Genomic DNA, 24,794 nt, shown 5'->3' with positions numbered 1-24,794 from the left:
AGCTTTGGTTCTGTACCATTCAGATCCGGAAAATGACAATACGATTACCATTACTACTACCTACATGAGCACTATGAGCGTAGCTGTCAGTTGTAAGTGTAATTGTTGTTACTGTGGCGTAGGAGACATCAGTAATATTCTTATGTTGAAATCATTTGGTAATCAATCTTGGTAATCTGCATTACATCAAAATTTACAAGCATGATACACGAGAAGAAAACAATTTCTGCTGCAGTCATTACATTGTATCAAACATTGAAGTCAGATACATGGCTGTCAGTGGGGACATTTTCTTACAACAAAGTGTCAGCGATACATGTATTCGTATAGATATCGCTTTAGCTATTTACAGAGAATCCGAATATCAGAATTCCCTTAGCCATTGTTTCAAGAACCTGTGTATCGGTATCGCTTTAGATAATTCTGTGTATCGATGTCCATCACTGATTATAGCAGCATCATTCTCATGATTACCATGGCAATAATCCTAATGTTGATGGCACCAATAACCGGACGCTATTAAACATAGAGATAAGGGTGATAATAAAGGAACTACAAGTAATAATGCAAATGCAAATGCAACTAATAATACTGATAATTCCAACAAAAGTGGCAACATAATAACAGCAAAGCGTTGTATGAAAGTACTCAAGATTCAAGATTGACTAGTAATCTGCATTTCTGATTAGGACTAGCTATATCATTTAGCTCCTTCTCGTGACCGTGGCGGCAATGTACATTGTACACAGATTTATAAGCATGTGCAATATCATTTTGCTCAGTTTCTTATGCATTATGTGTAGACCCTGCATTGTTTACAGAGTTGCACAGCTCCAAAATTGGCAAAAGGCTTTTAAGGCAGCTGCATAAAAGTGCTGACAAGTGATTTAGCGTTGCTTATAGTGCCGATAGTGGTCGGTTGTGATTGATGCATATATTGTGAGCATCTCAGTAATATGACTGGGATGTCATGATAATTCAGAATGCTGCCAAAATGAAAGATACATCATGAATGAAAATTTGAGCAGACACACAAGGTTAGTTAATGTTGGACTGGTAGATGCCAACGATCATACCACGTTGAAAGCACCGCTTCTCGTCCGATCAGCGAAGTTAAGCAGCGTTGGGTCTGGTCAGTACTTGGATGGGTGACCGCCTGGGAACACCAGATGCCGTTGGCATTTTATTATATATATGCTAAATGTGTTATGTCTTTCTTTGTCACTTGTAACAGCCCTGCTTCTAGTTGATTAATACATCAATTGAAATTATACTTCTGTCAATGCGAAATAGAGTAAGAGCCAACGCCGTCGGATTTAGAGTGAAGGATGGTCACGCTTTCAAATGATTATTATGCCCTTTATATGATCTCTATCATTAATTTCATCTAATTGTTAACTTACCAATCATTACCTTTTGTGGTTGGATTACAATTACATTTATTGTCATCGACATGCCTACTGTTTAATTGTCATTCCAATTGTCACCATTAATGTTATCACCACCATTATAATGATCACTCATGATTTACATTAATCATTACAGTACCATCATCACCATCATTGCCATGACAATAATGATAATGTTGATAACAGCAATAATCACTCTTGATACTTAATAACACTCTTAATACACAGAGTACTATGAGCGTAGCTGTCAGTTGTAAGTGTAATTGTTGTTACTGTGGCGTAGGAGACATCAGTAATATTCTTATGTTGCAATGATTTGGTAATCAACCTTGGTATTCGGCATTACATCAAAATTCACAAGCATGATACACGAGAAGGAAAAGAATTCTGCTGCAGCCACTCCATTGTATCAAATATTGAAGTGAGATATAGAGCTGTCAGTGGGGATATTTTCTTACAACAAAGTGTCAGCGATCCTTGCTTGGCATTGGCATAAATATCGCTTTAGCGATTTACAAAGAATCCGAATATCAGAATTACCTTAGCCATTGTTTCAAGAACCTGTATATCGGTACCGCTTTAGACAATTCTGTGTATCGACGTCCATCGCTAAATGAGAGCAGCACCACTATTATGATTAGCATGGCAATAATCCTAATGTTGATAGCAACAATAACCGAACGCTATTAAAAATAGAGATAATGGTGATAATAAAGGAACTACAAGTAATAATCATAATGCAGATACAACTAATGATACTGATAATTCCAACAAAAATGGCAACATAATAACAGCAAAGAGTTGTATGAAAGTACTCAAGATTCAAGATTGACTAGCAATCTGCATTTCTGATTAGGACTAGCTATATCATTTAGCTCCTTCTAGTGACCGTGGCGGCAATGTACATTGTACGCAGATTTATAATCATTTTGCTCAGTTCCGTTTGCATTATTTGTAGACCCTGCATTGTTTACAGAGTGGCACAGCTCCAAAAATGGCACAAGGCTTAAGGCAGGTGCATACAAGTGATGACATTTGATTTAGCCTTGCTTATACTGCCGATAGTGGTCGGTTGTGATTGATGCATATATTGTGAGTGAGTATCTCAGTAATATGACTGGAATGTCATGATACTTCAGAATGCTGGCAAAATGAAAGCTACCTTATGAAGGCAAATTTGAGCAGACACACAAAGTTAGTTAATGTTGGACTGATGGATGCCAACGATCATACCACGTTGAAAGCACCGCTTCTCGTCCGATCAGCGAAGTTAAGCAGCGTTGGGTCTGGTCAGTACTTGGATGGGTGACCGCCTGGGAACACCAGATGCTGTTGGCATTTTATCATATACATGCTCGATATGTAATGTATTTCTTTTTGTCACTTTTAACGGCCCTTCTTCCATTTGATTAATAGATCAGTTGAAATTATACTTCTATCAATACGAAATAGAGTAAGAGCCAACACCGTCGGATTTAGAGTGAAGGATAAACAGAAAACGAATAGGGGTATAACTAAAGCAAAGTGATAGTGATGGTGTTATCAATAACCACATTAATAATGATATTAGCAACACAAATAAGAATAAGATCATTGTAATTATGATATCAGGCTAACAAAAAGACTCACGATCAAGTTTTAGCAATAGATTTGGCAGCAGTTTTGAAGCTTTGGTTCTGTACCATTCAGATCCGGAAAATGACAATACGATTACCATTACTACTACCTACATGAGCACTATGAGCGTAGCTGTCAGTTGTAAGTGTAATTGTTGTTACTGTGGCGTAGGAGACATCAGTAATATTCTTATGTTGAAATCATTTGGTAATCAATCTTGGTAATCTGCATTACATCAAAATTTACAAGCATGATACACGAGAAGAAAACAATTTCTGCTGCAGTCATTACATTGTATCAAACATTGAAGTCAGATACATGGCTGTCAGTGGGGACATTTTCTTACAACAAAGTGTCAGCGATACATGTATTCGTATAGATATCGCTTTAGCTATTTACAGAGAATCCGAATATCAGAATTCCCTTAGCCATTGTTTCAAGAACCTGTGTATCGGTATCGCTTTAGATAATTCTGTGTATCGATGTCCATCACTGATTATAGCAGCATCATTCTCATGATTACCATGGCAATAATCCTAATGTTGATGGCACCAATAACCGGACGCTATTAAACATAGAGATAAGGGTGATAATAAAGGAACTACAAGTAATAATGCAAATGCAAATGCAACTAATAATACTGATAATTCCAACAAAAGTGGCAACATAATAACAGCAAAGCGTTGTATGAAAGTACTCAAGATTCAAGATTGACTAGTAATCTGCATTTCTGATTAGGACTAGCTATATCATTTAGCTCCTTCTCGTGACCGTGGCGGCAATGTACATTGTACACAGATTTATAAGCATGTGCAATATCATTTTGCTCAGTTTCTTATGCATTATGTGTAGACCCTGCATTGTTTACAGAGTTGCACAGCTCCAAAATTGGCAAAAGGCTTTTAAGGCAGCTGCATAAAAGTGCTGACAAGTGATTTAGCGTTGCTTATAGTGCCGATAGTGGTCGGTTGTGATTGATGCATATATTGTGAGCATCTCAGTAATATGACTGGGATGTCATGATAATTCAGAATGCTGCCAAAATGAAAGATACATCATGAATGAAAATTTGAGCAGACACACAAGGTTAGTTAATGTTGGACTGGTAGATGCCAACGATCATACCACGTTGAAAGCACCGCTTCTCGTCCGATCAGCGAAGTTAAGCAGCGTTGGGTCTGGTCAGTACTTGGATGGGTGACCGCCTGGGAACACCAGATGCCGTTGGCATTTTATTATATATATGCTAAATGTGTTATGTCTTTCTTTGTCACTTGTAACAGCCCTGCTTCTAGTTGATTAATACATCAATTGAAATTATACTTCTGTCAATGCGAAATAGAGTAAGAGCCAACGCCGTCGGATTTAGAGTGAAGGATGGTCACGCTTTCAAATGATTATTATGCCCTTTATATGATCTCTATCATTAATTTCATCTAATTGTTAACTTACCAATCATTACCTTTTGTGGTTGGATTACAATTACATTTATTGTCATCGACATGCCTACTGTTTAATTGTCATTCCAATTGTCACCATTAATGTTATCACCACCATTATAATGATCACTCATGATTTACATTAATCATTACAGTACCATCATCACCATCATTGCCATGACAATAATGATAATGTTGATAACAGCAATAATCACTCTTGATACTTAATAACACTCTTAATACACAGAGTACTATGAGCGTAGCTGTCAGTTGTAAGTGTAATTGTTGTTACTGTGGCGTAGGAGACATCAGTAATATTCTTATGTTGCAATGATTTGGTAATCAACCTTGGTATTCGGCATTACATCAAAATTCACAAGCATGATACACGAGAAGGAAAAGAATTCTGCTGCAGCCACTCCATTGTATCAAATATTGAAGTGAGATATAGAGCTGTCAGTGGGGATATTTTCTTACAACAAAGTGTCAGCGATCCTTGCTTGGCATTGGCATAAATATCGCTTTAGCGATTTACAAAGAATCCGAATATCAGAATTACCTTAGCCATTGTTTCAAGAACCTGTATATCGGTACCGCTTTAGACAATTCTGTGTATCGACGTCCATCGCTAAATGAGAGCAGCACCACTATTATGATTAGCATGGCAATAATCCTAATGTTGATAGCAACAATAACCGAACGCTATTAAAAATAGAGATAATGGTGATAATAAAGGAACTACAAGTAATAATCATAATGCAGATACAACTAATGATACTGATAATTCCAACAAAAATGGCAACATAATAACAGCAAAGAGTTGTATGAAAGTACTCAAGATTCAAGATTGACTAGCAATCTGCATTTCTGATTAGGACTAGCTATATCATTTAGCTCCTTCTAGTGACCGTGGCGGCAATGTACATTGTACGCAGATTTATAATCATTTTGCTCAGTTCCGTTTGCATTATTTGTAGACCCTGCATTGTTTACAGAGTGGCACAGCTCCAAAAATGGCACAAGGCTTAAGGCAGGTGCATACAAGTGATGACATTTGATTTAGCCTTGCTTATACTGCCGATAGTGGTCGGTTGTGATTGATGCATATATTGTGAGTGAGTATCTCAGTAATATGACTGGAATGTCATGATACTTCAGAATGCTGGCAAAATGAAAGCTACCTTATGAAGGCAAATTTGAGCAGACACACAAAGTTAGTTAATGTTGGACTGATGGATGCCAACGATCATACCACGTTGAAAGCACCGCTTCTCGTCCGATCAGCGAAGTTAAGCAGCGTTGGGTCTGGTCAGTACTTGGATGGGTGACCGCCTGGGAACACCAGATGCTGTTGGCATTTTATCATATACATGCTCGATATGTAATGTATTTCTTTTTGTCACTTTTAACGGCCCTTCTTCCATTTGATTAATAGATCAGTTGAAATTATACTTCTATCAATACGAAATAGAGTAAGAGCCAACACCGTCGGATTTAGAGTGAAGGATAAACAGAAAACGAATAGGGGTATAACTAAAGCAAAGTGATAGTGATGGTGTTATCAATAACCACATTAATAATGATATTAGCAACACAAATAAGAATAAGATCATTGTAATTATGATATCAGGCTAACAAAAAGACTCACGATCAAGTTTTAGCAATAGATTTGGCAGCAGTTTTGAAGCTTTGGTTCTGTACCATTCAGATCCGGAAAATGACAATACGATTACCATTACTACTACCTACATGAGCACTATGAGCGTAGCTGTCAGTTGTAAGTGTAATTGTTGTTACTGTGGCGTAGGAGACATCAGTAATATTCTTATGTTGAAATCATTTGGTAATCAATCTTGGTAATCTGCATTACATCAAAATTTACAAGCATGATACACGAGAAGAAAACAATTTCTGCTGCAGTCATTACATTGTATCAAACATTGAAGTCAGATACATGGCTGTCAGTGGGGACATTTTCTTACAACAAAGTGTCAGCGATACATGTATTCGTATAGATATCGCTTTAGCTATTTACAGAGAATCCGAATATCAGAATTCCCTTAGCCATTGTTTCAAGAACCTGTGTATCGGTATCGCTTTAGATAATTCTGTGTATCGATGTCCATCACTGATTATAGCAGCATCATTCTCATGATTACCATGGCAATAATCCTAATGTTGATGGCACCAATAACCGGACGCTATTAAACATAGAGATAAGGGTGATAATAAAGGAACTACAAGTAATAATGCAAATGCAAATGCAACTAATAATACTGATAATTCCAACAAAAGTGGCAACATAATAACAGCAAAGCGTTGTATGAAAGTACTCAAGATTCAAGATTGACTAGTAATCTGCATTTCTGATTAGGACTAGCTATATCATTTAGCTCCTTCTCGTGACCGTGGCGGCAATGTACATTGTACACAGATTTATAAGCATGTGCAATATCATTTTGCTCAGTTTCTTATGCATTATGTGTAGACCCTGCATTGTTTACAGAGTTGCACAGCTCCAAAATTGGCAAAAGGCTTTTAAGGCAGCTGCATAAAAGTGCTGACAAGTGATTTAGCGTTGCTTATAGTGCCGATAGTGGTCGGTTGTGATTGATGCATATATTGTGAGCATCTCAGTAATATGACTGGGATGTCATGATAATTCAGAATGCTGCCAAAATGAAAGATACATCATGAATGAAAATTTGAGCAGACACACAAGGTTAGTTAATGTTGGACTGGTAGATGCCAACGATCATACCACGTTGAAAGCACCGCTTCTCGTCCGATCAGCGAAGTTAAGCAGCGTTGGGTCTGGTCAGTACTTGGATGGGTGACCGCCTGGGAACACCAGATGCCGTTGGCATTTTATTATATATATGCTAAATGTGTTATGTCTTTCTTTGTCACTTGTAACAGCCCTGCTTCTAGTTGATTAATACATCAATTGAAATTATACTTCTGTCAATGCGAAATAGAGTAAGAGCCAACGCCGTCGGATTTAGAGTGAAGGATGGTCACGCTTTCAAATGATTATTATGCCCTTTATATGATCTCTATCATTAATTTCATCTAATTGTTAACTTACCAATCATTACCTTTTGTGGTTGGATTACAATTACATTTATTGTCATCGACATGCCTACTGTTTAATTGTCATTCCAATTGTCACCATTAATGTTATCACCACCATTATAATGATCACTCATGATTTACATTAATCATTACAGTACCATCATCACCATCATTGCCATGACAATAATGATAATGTTGATAACAGCAATAATCACTCTTGATACTTAATAACACTCTTAATACACAGAGTACTATGAGCGTAGCTGTCAGTTGTAAGTGTAATTGTTGTTACTGTGGCGTAGGAGACATCAGTAATATTCTTATGTTGCAATGATTTGGTAATCAACCTTGGTATTCGGCATTACATCAAAATTCACAAGCATGATACACGAGAAGGAAAAGAATTCTGCTGCAGCCACTCCATTGTATCAAATATTGAAGTGAGATATAGAGCTGTCAGTGGGGATATTTTCTTACAACAAAGTGTCAGCGATCCTTGCTTGGCATTGGCATAAATATCGCTTTAGCGATTTACAAAGAATCCGAATATCAGAATTACCTTAGCCATTGTTTCAAGAACCTGTATATCGGTACCGCTTTAGACAATTCTGTGTATCGACGTCCATCGCTAAATGAGAGCAGCACCACTATTATGATTAGCATGGCAATAATCCTAATGTTGATAGCAACAATAACCGAACGCTATTAAAAATAGAGATAATGGTGATAATAAAGGAACTACAAGTAATAATCATAATGCAGATACAACTAATGATACTGATAATTCCAACAAAAATGGCAACATAATAACAGCAAAGAGTTGTATGAAAGTACTCAAGATTCAAGATTGACTAGCAATCTGCATTTCTGATTAGGACTAGCTATATCATTTAGCTCCTTCTAGTGACCGTGGCGGCAATGTACATTGTACGCAGATTTATAATCATTTTGCTCAGTTCCGTTTGCATTATTTGTAGACCCTGCATTGTTTACAGAGTGGCACAGCTCCAAAAATGGCACAAGGCTTAAGGCAGGTGCATACAAGTGATGACATTTGATTTAGCCTTGCTTATACTGCCGATAGTGGTCGGTTGTGATTGATGCATATATTGTGAGTGAGTATCTCAGTAATATGACTGGAATGTCATGATACTTCAGAATGCTGGCAAAATGAAAGCTACCTTATGAAGGCAAATTTGAGCAGACACACAAAGTTAGTTAATGTTGGACTGATGGATGCCAACGATCATACCACGTTGAAAGCACCGCTTCTCGTCCGATCAGCGAAGTTAAGCAGCGTTGGGTCTGGTCAGTACTTGGATGGGTGACCGCCTGGGAACACCAGATGCTGTTGGCATTTTATCATATACATGCTCGATATGTAATGTATTTCTTTTTGTCACTTTTAACGGCCCTTCTTCCATTTGATTAATAGATCAGTTGAAATTATACTTCTATCAATACGAAATAGAGTAAGAGCCAACACCGTCGGATTTAGAGTGAAGGATAAACAGAAAACGAATAGGGGTATAACTAAAGCAAAGTGATAGTGATGGTGTTATCAATAACCACATTAATAATGATATTAGCAACACAAATAAGAATAAGATCATTGTAATTATGATATCAGGCTAACAAAAAGACTCACGATCAAGTTTTAGCAATAGATTTGGCAGCAGTTTTGAAGCTTTGGTTCTGTACCATTCAGATCCGGAAAATGACAATACGATTACCATTACTACTACCTACATGAGCACTATGAGCGTAGCTGTCAGTTGTAAGTGTAATTGTTGTTACTGTGGCGTAGGAGACATCAGTAATATTCTTATGTTGAAATCATTTGGTAATCAATCTTGGTAATCTGCATTACATCAAAATTTACAAGCATGATACACGAGAAGAAAACAATTTCTGCTGCAGTCATTACATTGTATCAAACATTGAAGTCAGATACATGGCTGTCAGTGGGGACATTTTCTTACAACAAAGTGTCAGCGATACATGTATTCGTATAGATATCGCTTTAGCTATTTACAGAGAATCCGAATATCAGAATTCCCTTAGCCATTGTTTCAAGAACCTGTGTATCGGTATCGCTTTAGATAATTCTGTGTATCGATGTCCATCACTGATTATAGCAGCATCATTCTCATGATTACCATGGCAATAATCCTAATGTTGATGGCACCAATAACCGGACGCTATTAAACATAGAGATAAGGGTGATAATAAAGGAACTACAAGTAATAATGCAAATGCAAATGCAACTAATAATACTGATAATTCCAACAAAAGTGGCAACATAATAACAGCAAAGCGTTGTATGAAAGTACTCAAGATTCAAGATTGACTAGTAATCTGCATTTCTGATTAGGACTAGCTATATCATTTAGCTCCTTCTCGTGACCGTGGCGGCAATGTACATTGTACACAGATTTATAAGCATGTGCAATATCATTTTGCTCAGTTTCTTATGCATTATGTGTAGACCCTGCATTGTTTACAGAGTTGCACAGCTCCAAAATTGGCAAAAGGCTTTTAAGGCAGCTGCATAAAAGTGCTGACAAGTGATTTAGCGTTGCTTATAGTGCCGATAGTGGTCGGTTGTGATTGATGCATATATTGTGAGCATCTCAGTAATATGACTGGGATGTCATGATAATTCAGAATGCTGCCAAAATGAAAGATACATCATGAATGAAAATTTGAGCAGACACACAAGGTTAGTTAATGTTGGACTGGTAGATGCCAACGATCATACCACGTTGAAAGCACCGCTTCTCGTCCGATCAGCGAAGTTAAGCAGCGTTGGGTCTGGTCAGTACTTGGATGGGTGACCGCCTGGGAACACCAGATGCCGTTGGCATTTTATTATATATATGCTAAATGTGTTATGTCTTTCTTTGTCACTTGTAACAGCCCTGCTTCTAGTTGATTAATACATCAATTGAAATTATACTTCTGTCAATGCGAAATAGAGTAAGAGCCAACGCCGTCGGATTTAGAGTGAAGGATGGTCACGCTTTCAAATGATTATTATGCCCTTTATATGATCTCTATCATTAATTTCATCTAATTGTTAACTTACCAATCATTACCTTTTGTGGTTGGATTACAATTACATTTATTGTCATCGACATGCCTACTGTTTAATTGTCATTCCAATTGTCACCATTAATGTTATCACCACCATTATAATGATCACTCATGATTTACATTAATCATTACAGTACCATCATCACCATCATTGCCATGACAATAATGATAATGTTGATAACAGCAATAATCACTCTTGATACTTAATAACACTCTTAATACACAGAGTACTATGAGCGTAGCTGTCAGTTGTAAGTGTAATTGTTGTTACTGTGGCGTAGGAGACATCAGTAATATTCTTATGTTGCAATGATTTGGTAATCAACCTTGGTATTCGGCATTACATCAAAATTCACAAGCATGATACACGAGAAGGAAAAGAATTCTGCTGCAGCCACTCCATTGTATCAAATATTGAAGTGAGATATAGAGCTGTCAGTGGGGATATTTTCTTACAACAAAGTGTCAGCGATCCTTGCTTGGCATTGGCATAAATATCGCTTTAGCGATTTACAAAGAATCCGAATATCAGAATTACCTTAGCCATTGTTTCAAGAACCTGTATATCGGTACCGCTTTAGACAATTCTGTGTATCGACGTCCATCGCTAAATGAGAGCAGCACCACTATTATGATTAGCATGGCAATAATCCTAATGTTGATAGCAACAATAACCGAACGCTATTAAAAATAGAGATAATGGTGATAATAAAGGAACTACAAGTAATAATCATAATGCAGATACAACTAATGATACTGATAATTCCAACAAAAATGGCAACATAATAACAGCAAAGAGTTGTATGAAAGTACTCAAGATTCAAGATTGACTAGCAATCTGCATTTCTGATTAGGACTAGCTATATCATTTAGCTCCTTCTAGTGACCGTGGCGGCAATGTACATTGTACGCAGATTTATAATCATTTTGCTCAGTTCCGTTTGCATTATTTGTAGACCCTGCATTGTTTACAGAGTGGCACAGCTCCAAAAATGGCACAAGGCTTAAGGCAGGTGCATACAAGTGATGACATTTGATTTAGCCTTGCTTATACTGCCGATAGTGGTCGGTTGTGATTGATGCATATATTGTGAGTGAGTATCTCAGTAATATGACTGGAATGTCATGATACTTCAGAATGCTGGCAAAATGAAAGCTACCTTATGAAGGCAAATTTGAGCAGACACACAAAGTTAGTTAATGTTGGACTGATGGATGCCAACGATCATACCACGTTGAAAGCACCGCTTCTCGTCCGATCAGCGAAGTTAAGCAGCGTTGGGTCTGGTCAGTACTTGGATGGGTGACCGCCTGGGAACACCAGATGCTGTTGGCATTTTATCATATACATGCTCGATATGTAATGTATTTCTTTTTGTCACTTTTAACGGCCCTTCTTCCATTTGATTAATAGATCAGTTGAAATTATACTTCTATCAATACGAAATAGAGTAAGAGCCAACACCGTCGGATTTAGAGTGAAGGATAAACAGAAAACGAATAGGGGTATAACTAAAGCAAAGTGATAGTGATGGTGTTATCAATAACCACATTAATAATGATATTAGCAACACAAATAAGAATAAGATCATTGTAATTATGATATCAGGCTAACAAAAAGACTCACGATCAAGTTTTAGCAATAGATTTGGCAGCAGTTTTGAAGCTTTGGTTCTGTACCATTCAGATCCGGAAAATGACAATACGATTACCATTACTACTACCTACATGAGCACTATGAGCGTAGCTGTCAGTTGTAAGTGTAATTGTTGTTACTGTGGCGTAGGAGACATCAGTAATATTCTTATGTTGAAATCATTTGGTAATCAATCTTGGTAATCTGCATTACATCAAAATTTACAAGCATGATACACGAGAAGAAAACAATTTCTGCTGCAGTCATTACATTGTATCAAACATTGAAGTCAGATACATGGCTGTCAGTGGGGACATTTTCTTACAACAAAGTGTCAGCGATACATGTATTCGTATAGATATCGCTTTAGCTATTTACAGAGAATCCGAATATCAGAATTCCCTTAGCCATTGTTTCAAGAACCTGTGTATCGGTATCGCTTTAGATAATTCTGTGTATCGATGTCCATCACTGATTATAGCAGCATCATTCTCATGATTACCATGGCAATAATCCTAATGTTGATGGCACCAATAACCGGACGCTATTAAACATAGAGATAAGGGTGATAATAAAGGAACTACAAGTAATAATGCAAATGCAAATGCAACTAATAATACTGATAATTCCAACAAAAGTGGCAACATAATAACAGCAAAGCGTTGTATGAAAGTACTCAAGATTCAAGATTGACTAGTAATCTGCATTTCTGATTAGGACTAGCTATATCATTTAGCTCCTTCTCGTGACCGTGGCGGCAATGTACATTGTACACAGATTTATAAGCATGTGCAATATCATTTTGCTCAGTTTCTTATGCATTATGTGTAGACCCTGCATTGTTTACAGAGTTGCACAGCTCCAAAATTGGCAAAAGGCTTTTAAGGCAGCTGCATAAAAGTGCTGACAAGTGATTTAGCGTTGCTTATAGTGCCGATAGTGGTCGGTTGTGATTGATGCATATATTGTGAGCATCTCAGTAATATGACTGGGATGTCATGATAATTCAGAATGCTGCCAAAATGAAAGATACATCATGAATGAAAATTTGAGCAGACACACAAGGTTAGTTAATGTTGGACTGGTAGATGCCAACGATCATACCACGTTGAAAGCACCGCTTCTCGTCCGATCAGCGAAGTTAAGCAGCGTTGGTCTGGTCAGTACTTGGATGGGTGACCGCCTGGGAACACCAGATGCCGTTGGCATTTTATTATATATATGCTAAATGTGTTATGTCTTTCTTTGTCACTTGTAACAGCCCTGCTTCTAGTTGATTAATACATCAATTGAAATTATACTTCTGTCAATGCGAAATAGAGTAAGAGCCAACGCCGTCGGATTTAGAGTGAAGGATGGTCACGCTTTCAAATGATTATTATGCCCTTTATATGATCTCTATCATTAATTTCATCTAATTGTTAACTTACCAATCATTACCTTTTGTGGTTGGATTACAATTACATTTATTGTCATCGACATGCCTACTGTTTAATTGTCATTCCAATTGTCACCATTAATGTTATCACCACCATTATAATGATCACTCATGATTTACATTAATCATTACAGTACCATCATCACCATCATTGCCATGACAATAATGATAATGTTGATAACAGCAATAATCACTCTTGATACTTAATAACACTCTTAATACACAGAGTACTATGAGCGTAGCTGTCAGTTGTAAGTGTAATTGTTGTTACTGTGGCGTAGGAGACATCAGTAATATTCTTATGTTGCAATGATTTGGTAATCAACCTTGGTATTCGGCATTACATCAAAATTCACAAGCATGATACACGAGAAGGAAAAGAATTCTGCTGCAGCCACTCCATTGTATCAAATATTGAAGTGAGATATAGAGCTGTCAGTGGGGATATTTTCTTACAACAAAGTGTCAGCGATCCTTGCTTGGCATTGGCATAAATATCGCTTTAGCGATTTACAAAGAATCCGAATATCAGAATTACCTTAGCCATTGTTTCAAGAACCTGTATATCGGTACCGCTTTAGACAATTCTGTGTATCGACGTCCATCGCTAAATGAGAGCAGCACCACTATTATGATTAGCATGGCAATAATCCTAATGTTGATAGCAACAATAACCGAACGCTATTAAAAATAGAGATAATGGTGATAATAAAGGAACTACAAGTAATAATCATAATGCAGATACAACTAATGATACTGATAATTCCAACAAAAATGGCAACATAATAACAGCAAAGAGTTGTATGAAAGTACTCAAGATTCAAGATTGACTAGCAATCTGCATTTCTGATTAGGACTAGCTATATCATTTAGCTCCTTCTAGTGACCGTGGCGGCAATGTACATTGTACGCAGATTTATAATCATTTTGCTCAGTTCCGTTTGCATTATTTGTAGACCCTGCATTGTTTACAGAGTGGCACAGCTCCAAAAATGGCACAAGGCTTAAGGCAGGTGCATACAAGTGATGACATTTGATTTAGCCTTGCTTATACTGCCGATAGTGGTCGGTTGTGATTGATGCATATATTGTGAGTGAGTATCTCAGTAATATGACTGGAATGTCATGATACTTCAGAATGCTGGCAAAATGAAAGCTACCTTATGAAGGCAAATTTGAGCAGACACACAAAGTTAGTTAATGTTGGACTGATGGATGCCAACGATCATACCACGTTGAAAGCACCGCTTCTCGTCCGATCAGCGAAGTTAAGCAGCGTTGGGTCTGGTCAGTACTTGGATGGGTGACCGCCTGGGAACACCAGATGCTGTTGGCATTTTATCATATACATGCTCGATATGTAATGTATTTCTTTTTGTCACTTTTAACGGCCCTTCTTCCATTTGATTAATAGATCAGTTGAAATTATACTTCTATCAATACGAAATAGAGTAAGAGCCAACACCGTCGGATTTAGAGTGAAGGATAAACAGAAAACGAATAGGGGTATAACTAAAGCAAAGTGATAGTGATGGTGTTATCAATAACCACATTAATAATGATATTAGCAACACAAATAAGAATAAGATCATTGTAATTATGATATCAGGCTAACAAAAAGACTCACGATCAAGTTTTAGCAATAGATTTGGCAGCAGTTTTGAAGCTTTGGTTCTGTACCATTCAGATCCGGAAAATGACAATACGATTACCATTACTACTACCTACATGAGCACTATGAGCGTAGCTGTCAGTTGTAAGTGTAATTGTTGTTACTGTGGCGTAGGAGACATCAGTAATATTCTTATGTTGAAATCATTTGGTAATCAATCTTGGTAATCTGCATTACATCAAAATTTACAAGCATGATACACGAGAAGAAAACAATTTCTGCTGCAGTCATTACATTGTATCAAACATTGAAGTCAGATACATGGCTGTCAGTGGGGACATTTTCTTACAACAAAGTGTCAGCGATACATGTATTCGTATAGATATCGCTTTAGCTATTTACAGAGAATCCGAATATCAGAATTCCCTTAGCCATTGTTTCAAGAACCTGTGTATCGGTATCGCTTTAGATAATTCTGTGTATCGATGTCCATCACTGATTATAGCAGCATCATTCTCATGATTACCATGGCAATAATCCTAATGTTGATGGCACCAATAACCGGACGCTATTAAACATAGAGATAAGGGTGATAATAAAGGAACTACAAGTAATAATGCAAATGCAAATGCAACTAATAATACTGATAATTCCAACAAAAGTGGCAACATAATAACAGCAAAGCGTTGTATGAAAGTACTCAAGATTCAAGATTGACTAGTAATCTGCATTTCTGATTAGGACTAGCTATATCATTTAGCTCCTTCTCGTGACCGTGGCGGCAATGTACATTGTACACAGATTTATAAGCATGTGCAATATCATTTTGCTCAGTTTCTTATGCATTATGTGTAGACCCTGCATTGTTTACAGAGTTGCACAGCTCCAAAATTGGCAAAAGGCTTTTAAGGCAGCTGCATAAAAGTGCTGACAAGTGATTTAGCGTTGCTTATAGTGCCGATAGTGGTCGGTTGTGATTGATGCATATATTGTGAGCATCTCAGTAATATGACTGGGATGTCATGATAATTCAGAATGCTGCCAAAATGAAAGATACATCATGAATGAAAATTTGAGCAGACACACAAGGTTAGTTAATGTTGGACTGGTAGATGCCAACGATCATACCACGTTGAAAGCACCGCTTCTCGTCCGATCAGCGAAGTTAAGCAGCGTTGGGTCTGGTCAGTACTTGGATGGGTGACCGCCTGGGAACACCAGATGCCGTTGGCATTTTATTATATATATGCTAAATGTGTTATGTCTTTCTTTGTCACTTGTAACAGCCCTGCTTCTAGTTGATTAATACATCAATTGAAATTATACTTCTGTCAATGCGAAATAGAGTAAGAGCCAACGCCGTCGGATTTAGAGTGAAGGATGGTCACGCTTTCAAATGATTATTATGCCCTTTATATGATCTCTATCATTAATTTCATCTAATTGTTAACTTACCAATCATTACCTTTTGTGGTTGGATTACAATTACATTTATTGTCATCGACATGCCTACTGTTTAATTGTCATTCCAATTGTCACCATTAATGTTATCACCACCATTATAATGATCACTCATGATTTACATTAATCATTACAGTACCATCATCACCATCATTGCCATGACAATAATGATAATGTTGATAACAGCAATAATCACTCTTGATACTTAATAACACTCTTAATACACAGAGTACTATGAGCGTAGCTGTCAGTTGTAAGTGTAATTGTTGTTACTGTGGCGTAGGAGACATCAGTAATATTCTTATGTTGCAATGATTTGGTAATCAACCTTGGTATTCGGCATTACATCAAAATTCACAAGCATGATACACGAGAAGGAAAAGAATTCTGCTGCAGCCACTCCATTGTATCAAATATTGAAGTGAGATATAGAGCTGTCAGTGGGGATATTTTCTTACAACAAAGTGTCAGCGATCCTTGCTTGGCATTGGCATAAATATCGCTTTAGCGATTTACAAAGAATCCGAATATCAGAATTACCTTAGCCATTGTTTCAAGAACCTGTATATCGGTACCGCTTTAGACAATTCTGTGTATCGACGTCCATCGCTAAATGAGAGCAGCACCACTATTATGATTAGCATGGCAATAATCCTAATGTTGATAGCAACAATAACCGAACGCTATTAAAAATAGAGATAATGGTGATAATAAAGGAACTACAAGTAATAATCATAATGCAGATACAACTAATGATACTGATAATTCCAACAAAAATGGCAACATAATAACAGCAAAGAGTTGTATGAAAGTACTCAAGATTCAAGATTGACTAGCAATCTGCATTTCTGATTAGGACTAGCTATATCATTTAGCTCCTTCTAGTGACCGTGGCGGCAATGTACATTGTACGCAGATTTATAATCATTTTGCTCAGTTCCGTTTGCATTATTTGTAGACCCTGCATTGTTTACAGAGTGGCACAGCTCCAAAAATGGCACAAGGCTTAAGGCAGGTGCATACAAGTGATGACATTTGATTTAGCCTTGCTTATACTGCCGATAGTGGTCGGTTGTGATTGATGCATATATTGTGAGTGAGTATCTCAGTAATATGACTGGAATGTCATGATACTTCAGAATGCTGGCAAAATGAAAGCTACCTTATGAAGGCAAATTTGAGCAGACACACAAAGTTAGTTAATGTTGGACTGATGGATGCCAACGATCATACCACGTTGAAAGCACCGCTTCTCGTCCGATCAGCGAAGTTAAGCAGCGTTGGGTTGGTCAGTACTTGGATGGGTGACCGCCTGGGAACACCAATGCTGTTGGCATTTTATCATATACCTTCGATATGTAATGTATTTCTTTTTGTCACTTTTAACGGCCCTTCTTCCATTTGATTAATAGATCAGTTGAAATTATACTTCTATCAATACGAAATAGAGTAAGAGCCAACACCGTCGGATTTGAGTGAAGGATAAACAGAAAACGAATAGGGTATAACTAAAGCAAAGTGATAGTGATGGTGTTATCAATAACCACATTAATAATGATATTAGCAACACAAATAAGAATAAGATCATTGTAATTATGATATCAGGCTAACAAAAAGACTCACGATCAAGTTTTAGCAATAGATTTGGCAGCAGTTTTGAAGCTTTGGTTCGTACCATTCAGATCCGGAAATGACAATACATTACCATTACTACTACCTACATGAGCACTATGAGCGTAGCTGTCAGTTGTAAGTGTAATTGTTGTTACTGTGGCGTAGGAGACATCAGTAATATTCTTATGTTGAAATCATTTGGTAATCAATCTTGGTAATCTGCATTACATCAAAATTTACAAGCATGATACACGAGAAGAAAACAATTTCTGCTGCAGTCATTACATTGTATCAAACATTGAAGTCAGATACATGGCTGTCAGTGGGGACATTTTCTTACAACAAAGTGTCAGCGATACATGTATTCGTTATAGATATCGCTTTAGCTATTTACAGAGAATCCGAATATCAGAATTCCTTAGCCATTGTTTCAAGAACCTGTGTATCGGTATCGCTTTAGATAATTCTGTGTATCGATGTCCATCACTGATTATAGCAGCATCATTTTATGATTACCATGGCAATAATCCTAATGTTGATGGCACCAATAACCGGAACGCTATTAAACATAGAGATAAGGGTGATAATAAAGGAACTACAAGTAATAATGCAAATGCAAATGCAACTAATAATACTGATAATTCCAACAAAAGTGGCAACATAATAACAGCAAAGCGTTGTATGAAAGTACTCAAGATTCAAGATTGACTAGTAATCTGCATTTCTGATTAGGACTAGCTATATCATTTAGCTCCTTCTCGTGACCGTGGCGGCAATGTACATTGTACACAGATTTATAAGCATGTGCAATATCATTTTGCTCAGTTTCTTATGCATTATGTGTAGACCCTGCATTGTTTACAGAGTTGCACAGCTCCAAAATTGGCAAAAGGCTTTTAAGGCAGCTGCATAAAAGTGCTGACAAGTGATTTAGCGTTGCTTATAGTGCCGATAGTGGTCGGTTGTGATTGATGCATATATTGTGAGCATCTCAGTAATATGACTGGGATGTCATGATAATTCAGAATGCTGCCAAAATGAAAGATACATCATGAATGAAAATTTGGGGCAGACACACAAGGTTAGTTAATGTTGGACTGGTAGATGCCAACGATCATACCACGTTGAAAGCACCGCTTCTCGTCCGATCAGCGAAGTTAAGCAGCGTTGGGTCTGGTCAGTACTTGGATGGGTGACCGCCTGGGAACACCCGATGCCGTTGGCATTTTATTATATATATGCTAAATGTGTTATGTCTTTCTTTGTCACTTGTAACAGCCCTGCTTCTAGTTGATTAATACATCAATTGAAATTATACTTCTGTCAATGCGAAATAGAGTAAGAGCCAACGCCGTCGGATTTAGAGTGAAGGATGGTCACGCTTTCAAATGATTATTATGCCCTTTATATGATCTCTATCATTAATTTCATCTAATTGTTAACTTACCAATCATTACCTTTTGTGGTTGGATTACAATTACATTTATTGTCATCGACATGCCTACTGTTTAATTGTCATTCCAATTGTCACCATTAATGTTATCACCACCATTATAATGATCACTCATGATTTACATTAATCATTACAGTACCATCATCACCATCATTGCCAGACAATAATGATAATGTTGATAACAGCAATAATCACTCTTGATACTTAATAACACTCTTAATACACAAGAGTACTATGAGCGTAGCTGTCAGTTGTAAGTGTAATTGTTGTTACTGTGGCGTAGGAGACATCAGTAATATTCTTATGTTGCAATGATTTGGTAATCAACCTTGGTATTCGGCATTACATCAAAATTCACAAGCATGATACACGAGAAGGAAAAGAATTCTGCTGCAGCCACTCCATTGTATCAAATTTGAGTGAGATATAGAGCTGTCAGTGGGGATATTTCTTACAACAAAGTGTCAGCGATCCTTGCTTGGCATTGGCATAAATATCGCTTTAGCGATTTACAAAGAATCCGAATATCAGAATTACCTTAGCCATTTGTTTCAGAACCTGTATATCGGTACCGCTTTAGACAATTCTGTGTATCGACGTCCATCGCTAATGAGAGCAGCACCACTATTATGATTAGCATGGCAATAATCCTAATGTGATAGAAAACAATAACCGAACGCTATTAAAAATAGAGATAATGGTGATAATAAAGGAAATACAAGTAATAATCATAATGCAGATAACAACTAATGATACTGATAATTCCAACAAAAATGGCAACATAATAAAGCAAAGAGTTGTATGAAAGTACTCTAGATTCAAGATTGACTAGCAATCTGCATTTCTGTTAGGACTAGCTATATCATTTAGCTCCTTCTAGTGACCGTGGGCAATGTACATTGTACGCAGATTTAAAATTTCATTTTGCTCGTTCCGTTTGCATTATTTGTAGACCCTGCATTGTTTACAGAGTGGCACAGCTCCAAAAATGGCACAAGGCTTAAGGCGGGTTTGCATACAAGTGATGACATTTGATTTAGCCTTGCTTATACTCCCGTAGTGGTCGGTTGTGATTGATGCATATATTGTGAGTGAGTATCTCAGTAATATGACTGGAATGTCATGATACTTCAGAATGCTGGCAAAATGAAAGCTCCCTTTTATGAAGGCAAATTTGAGCAGACACACAAAGTTAGTTAATGTTGGACTGAGGGATCCCAAAACGATATACCACGTTGAAAGCACCGCTTCTCGTCCGATCAGCGAAGTTAAGCAGCGTTGGGTTGGTCAGTACTTGGATGGGTGACCGCCTGGGGAACACCAGATGCTGTTGGCATTTTATCATATACATGCTCGATATGTAATGTATTTCTTTTTGTACTTTTAACGGCCCTTCTTCCATTTGATTAATAGATCAGTTTGAAATTATATTCTATCATACAAAAATAGAGAAAAGACCCAACACCGTCGGATTTAGAGTGAAGGATAAACAGGAAAACGAATAGGGGTATAACTAAAGCAAAGTGATAGTGATGGTGTTATCAATAACCACAATTAATAATGATATAGCAAACACAAATAAGAATAAGATCATTGTAATTATGATATCAGGCTAACAAAAAAGACTCACGATCAAGTTTTTAGCAATTGATTTGGCAGCAGTTTTGAAGCTTTGGTTCTGTACCATTCAGATCCGGAAAATGACAATACGATTACCATTACTATACCTACATGAGCACTATGAGCGTAGCTGTCAGTTGTAAGTGTAATTGTTGTTACTGTGGCGTAGGAGACATCAGTAATATTCTTATGTTGAAATCATTTGGTAATCAATCTTGGTAATCTGCATTACATCAAAATTTACAAGCATGATACACGAGAAGAAAACAATTTCTGCTGCAGTCATTACATTGTATCAAACATTGAAGTCAGATACATGGCTGTCAGTGGGGACATTTTTCTTACAACAAAGTGTCAGCGATACATGTATTCGTATAGATATCGCTTTAGCTATTTACAGAGAATCCGAATATCAGAATTCCCTTAGCCATTGTTTCAAGAACCTGTGTATCGGTATCGCTTTAGATAATTCTGTGTATCGATGTCCATCACTGATTATAGCAGCATCATTCTCATGATTACCATGGCAATAATCCTAATGTTGATGGCACCAATAACCGGACGCTATTAAACATAGAGATAAGGTGATAATAAAGGAACTACAAGTAATAATGCAGCAATGCAAATGAAACTATATACTGATAATTCCAACAAAAGTGGCAACATAATAACAGCAAAGCGTTGTATGAAAAGTACTCAAGATTCAAGATTGACTAGTAATCTGCATTTCTGATTAGGACTAGCTATATCATTTAGCTCCTTCTCGTGACCGTGGCGGCAATGTACATTGTACACAGATTTATAAGCATGTGCAATATCATTTTGCTCAGTTTCTTATGCATTATGTGTAGACCTGCATTGTTTACAGAGTTGCACAGCTCCAAAATTGGCAAAAGGCTTTTAAGGCAGCTGCATAAAAGTGCTGACAAGGATTTAGCGTTGCTTATAGTGCCGATAGTGGTCGGTTGTGATTGATGCTATATTGTGAGCATCTCAGTAATATGAATGGGATGTCATGATAATTCAGAATGCTGCCAAATGAAAGATACATCATGAATGAAAATTTGAGAGACACACAAAAAAGGGTTTGTTAATGTTGGACTGGTAGATGCCAACGATCATACACGTGAAAGCACCGCTTCTCGTCTCGATCAGCGAAGTTAAGCAGCGTTGGGTCTGGTCAGTACTTGGATGGGTGACCGCCTGGGAACACCAATGCCGTTGGCATTTTTTTATATATATGCTAAATGTGTTATGTCTTTTTTTTGTCACTTGTAACAGCCCTGCTTTAGTTGATTAATACATCAATTGAAATTATACTTCTGTCAATGCGAAATAGAGTAAGAGCCAACGCCGTCGGATTTAGAGTGAAGGATGGTCACGCTTTCAAATGAGTTTATTATGCCCTTTATATTTATCTCTATCATTAATTTCATCTAATTGTTAACTTACCAATCATTACCTTTTGTGGTTGGATTACAATTACATTTATTGTCATCGACATGCCTACTGTTTAATTGTCATTCCAATTGTCACATTAATGTTATTACCACCATTATAATGATCACTCATGATTACATTAATCATTACTAGTACCATCATCACCATCATTGCCATGACAATAATGATAATGTTGATAACAGCAATAATCACTCTTGATACTTAATAACACTCTAATACACAGAGTACTATGAGCGTAGCTGTCAGTTGTAAGTGTAATTGTTGTTACGGTGGGCGTAGGAGACATCAGTAATTTTTCTTATGTTGAAATGTTTTTGGAAATAAACCCCCTTGGTATTCGGCATTAATCAAAATTCACAAGCATGATACCGGAAGGGAAAAAGGGGGAATTCTGCTGCAGCCACTCCATTGTATCAAATTTTGAAGTGAGATATGAGCTGTCAGTGGGGATATTTTCTTAAAAAACAAAGTGTCAGCGATCCTTGTTTGGCATTGGCTTAAAAATCCCCTTTAGCGATTTACAAAGAATCCGAATATCGAATTACCTTAGCCTTTGTTTAAAGGGAACCTGTATATCGGTACCGCTTAGACAATTTGTGTATCGACGTCCATCGCTAAATGAGAGCAGCCCCCACTTTTTATGATTAGCAGGGCAATAATCCAATTTTTGTTTAAGCAACAAAAACCCGAACGCTATTAAAATAGAGATAATGGTGATAATAAAGGAAAAATACAGTAATAATCATAATGCGATACAACAAATTGATACTGATAATTCAACAAAAATGGAAACATAATAACAGCAAAGAGTGTATGAAAAGTACTCAAGATTCAAAAATTGGGACTAGCAATCTGCATTTCTGATTAGGGACTAGCTATATCATTTAGCTCCTTCTAGTGACCGTGGCGGGCATGTACTTTGTACGCAGATTTATAATCATTTGCTCAGTTCCGTTTGCATTATTTTTTTAGCCCCTGCTTTGTTTACAGAGGGGCACAGCTCCAAAAAAGGGCACAAGGTTAAGGCGGGTTTGGCATACAAGTGATGACATTTGATTTGGGCCTTGCTTATACTGCCGATAGTGGTCGGTTGTGATTGATGGCATTATTGTGAGTGGGTATCTCAGTAATATGACTGGATGTCATGATACTGAATGCTGGCAAAATAAAAGGGGGCAAAAACCTTATGAAGGCAAATTTGAGCAGACACACAAATTTTGTTAATGTTGGACTGATGGATTGCCAACGTTCATACCACTTTGGGAAAGCACCGCTTCTCGTTCCGTAGCGAAGTTTAAGCAGCGTTGGGTCTGGTCAGTACTTGGGATGGGTGACCGCCTGGGAACACCAGATTTTGTGTTGGCATTTTATCATATACTTTGCTCGATATGTAATGTATTTCTTTTTGTATTTTTAAGGGCCCCCTTCTTCCATTTGATTAATAGTCAGTTAAAATTATACTTCTATCAATACGAAAAAAGGAAAGAGCCAAACACCGTCGGATTTAGAGTGAAGGATATAACGAAAACGAATGGGGTATACTAAAGCAAGTGATAGTGATGGTGTTATCAATAAAACCACATTAATAATGATATTAGCAACACAAAATAAAAATTTAAGATCATTGTAATTATGATTATCAGGCTAACAAAAAGACTCCGATCAAGTTTTAGCAATAGATTTGGCAGCAGTTTTGAAGCTTTGGTTCTGTACCATTCAGATCCGGAAAATGACAATACGATTACCATTACTACTACCTACATGAGCACTATGAGCGTAGCTGTCAGTTGTAAGTGTAATGTTGTTACTGTGGCGTAAGGAGACATCAGTAAATTCTTATGTTGAAATCATTTGGTAATCAAT

The 24,794-nt window shown here is 37.1% G+C and overlaps 13 non-coding genes and 2 pseudogenes across 13 annotated transcripts; all 15 read left to right on the top strand.

Moving 5' to 3' along the window:
* The first annotated feature begins 1,062 nt into the window (after nt 1-1,062).
* On the top strand, nt 1,063-1,181 carry LOC125024689. Its single transcript, XR_007114794.1, has one exon. It is a non-coding gene; the product is annotated as a 5S ribosomal RNA (ribosomal RNA).
* Nucleotides 1,182-2,628: 1,447 nt separating this feature from the next.
* LOC125024713 lies at nt 2,629-2,747 on the top strand. Its single transcript, XR_007114817.1, has one exon. It is a non-coding gene; the product is annotated as a 5S ribosomal RNA (ribosomal RNA).
* Nucleotides 2,748-4,137: 1,390 nt separating this feature from the next.
* Nucleotides 4,138-4,256, top strand: LOC125024734. Its single transcript, XR_007114837.1, has one exon. It is a non-coding gene; the product is annotated as a 5S ribosomal RNA (ribosomal RNA).
* A 1,447-nt stretch (nt 4,257-5,703) lies between these two features.
* LOC125024712 lies at nt 5,704-5,822 on the top strand. The gene has a single exon (XR_007114816.1). It is a non-coding gene; the product is annotated as a 5S ribosomal RNA (ribosomal RNA).
* A 1,390-nt stretch (nt 5,823-7,212) lies between these two features.
* LOC125024722 lies at nt 7,213-7,331 on the top strand. Its single transcript, XR_007114826.1, has one exon. It is a non-coding gene; the product is annotated as a 5S ribosomal RNA (ribosomal RNA).
* A 1,447-nt stretch (nt 7,332-8,778) lies between these two features.
* On the top strand, nt 8,779-8,897 carry LOC125024710. Its single transcript, XR_007114814.1, has one exon. It is a non-coding gene; the product is annotated as a 5S ribosomal RNA (ribosomal RNA).
* Nucleotides 8,898-10,287: 1,390 nt separating this feature from the next.
* Nucleotides 10,288-10,406, top strand: LOC125024711. Its single transcript, XR_007114815.1, has one exon. It is a non-coding gene; the product is annotated as a 5S ribosomal RNA (ribosomal RNA).
* Nucleotides 10,407-11,853: 1,447 nt separating this feature from the next.
* On the top strand, nt 11,854-11,972 carry LOC125024709. The gene has a single exon (XR_007114813.1). It is a non-coding gene; the product is annotated as a 5S ribosomal RNA (ribosomal RNA).
* Nucleotides 11,973-13,362: 1,390 nt separating this feature from the next.
* Nucleotides 13,363-13,480, top strand: LOC125024735. The gene has a single exon (XR_007114838.1). It is a non-coding gene; the product is annotated as a 5S ribosomal RNA (ribosomal RNA).
* Nucleotides 13,481-14,927: 1,447 nt separating this feature from the next.
* On the top strand, nt 14,928-15,046 carry LOC125024708. The gene has a single exon (XR_007114812.1). It is a non-coding gene; the product is annotated as a 5S ribosomal RNA (ribosomal RNA).
* A 1,390-nt stretch (nt 15,047-16,436) lies between these two features.
* LOC125024699 lies at nt 16,437-16,555 on the top strand. The gene has a single exon (XR_007114804.1). It is a non-coding gene; the product is annotated as a 5S ribosomal RNA (ribosomal RNA).
* Nucleotides 16,556-18,002: 1,447 nt separating this feature from the next.
* LOC125024733 lies at nt 18,003-18,119 on the top strand. Its single transcript, XR_007114836.1, has one exon. It is a non-coding gene; the product is annotated as a 5S ribosomal RNA (ribosomal RNA).
* A 1,384-nt stretch (nt 18,120-19,503) lies between these two features.
* LOC125024732 lies at nt 19,504-19,622 on the top strand. The gene has a single exon (XR_007114835.1). It is a non-coding gene; the product is annotated as a 5S ribosomal RNA (ribosomal RNA).
* Nucleotides 19,623-21,067: 1,445 nt separating this feature from the next.
* On the top strand, nt 21,068-21,185 carry LOC125024738 (annotated as a pseudogene).
* A 1,395-nt stretch (nt 21,186-22,580) lies between these two features.
* LOC125024737 lies at nt 22,581-22,697 on the top strand (annotated as a pseudogene).
* Nucleotides 22,698-24,794: the final 2,097 nt, after the last annotated feature.

This window comes from Penaeus chinensis, unplaced genomic scaffold (assembly GCF_019202785.1).
Source record: "Penaeus chinensis breed Huanghai No. 1 unplaced genomic scaffold, ASM1920278v2 CTG_3461, whole genome shotgun sequence".
Taxonomy (NCBI): Eukaryota; Metazoa; Arthropoda; class Malacostraca; order Decapoda; family Penaeidae; genus Penaeus; species Penaeus chinensis.
Note: the sequence above shows the minus strand (reverse complement) of the source record. Positions and strands in the feature narration are given on the sequence as shown.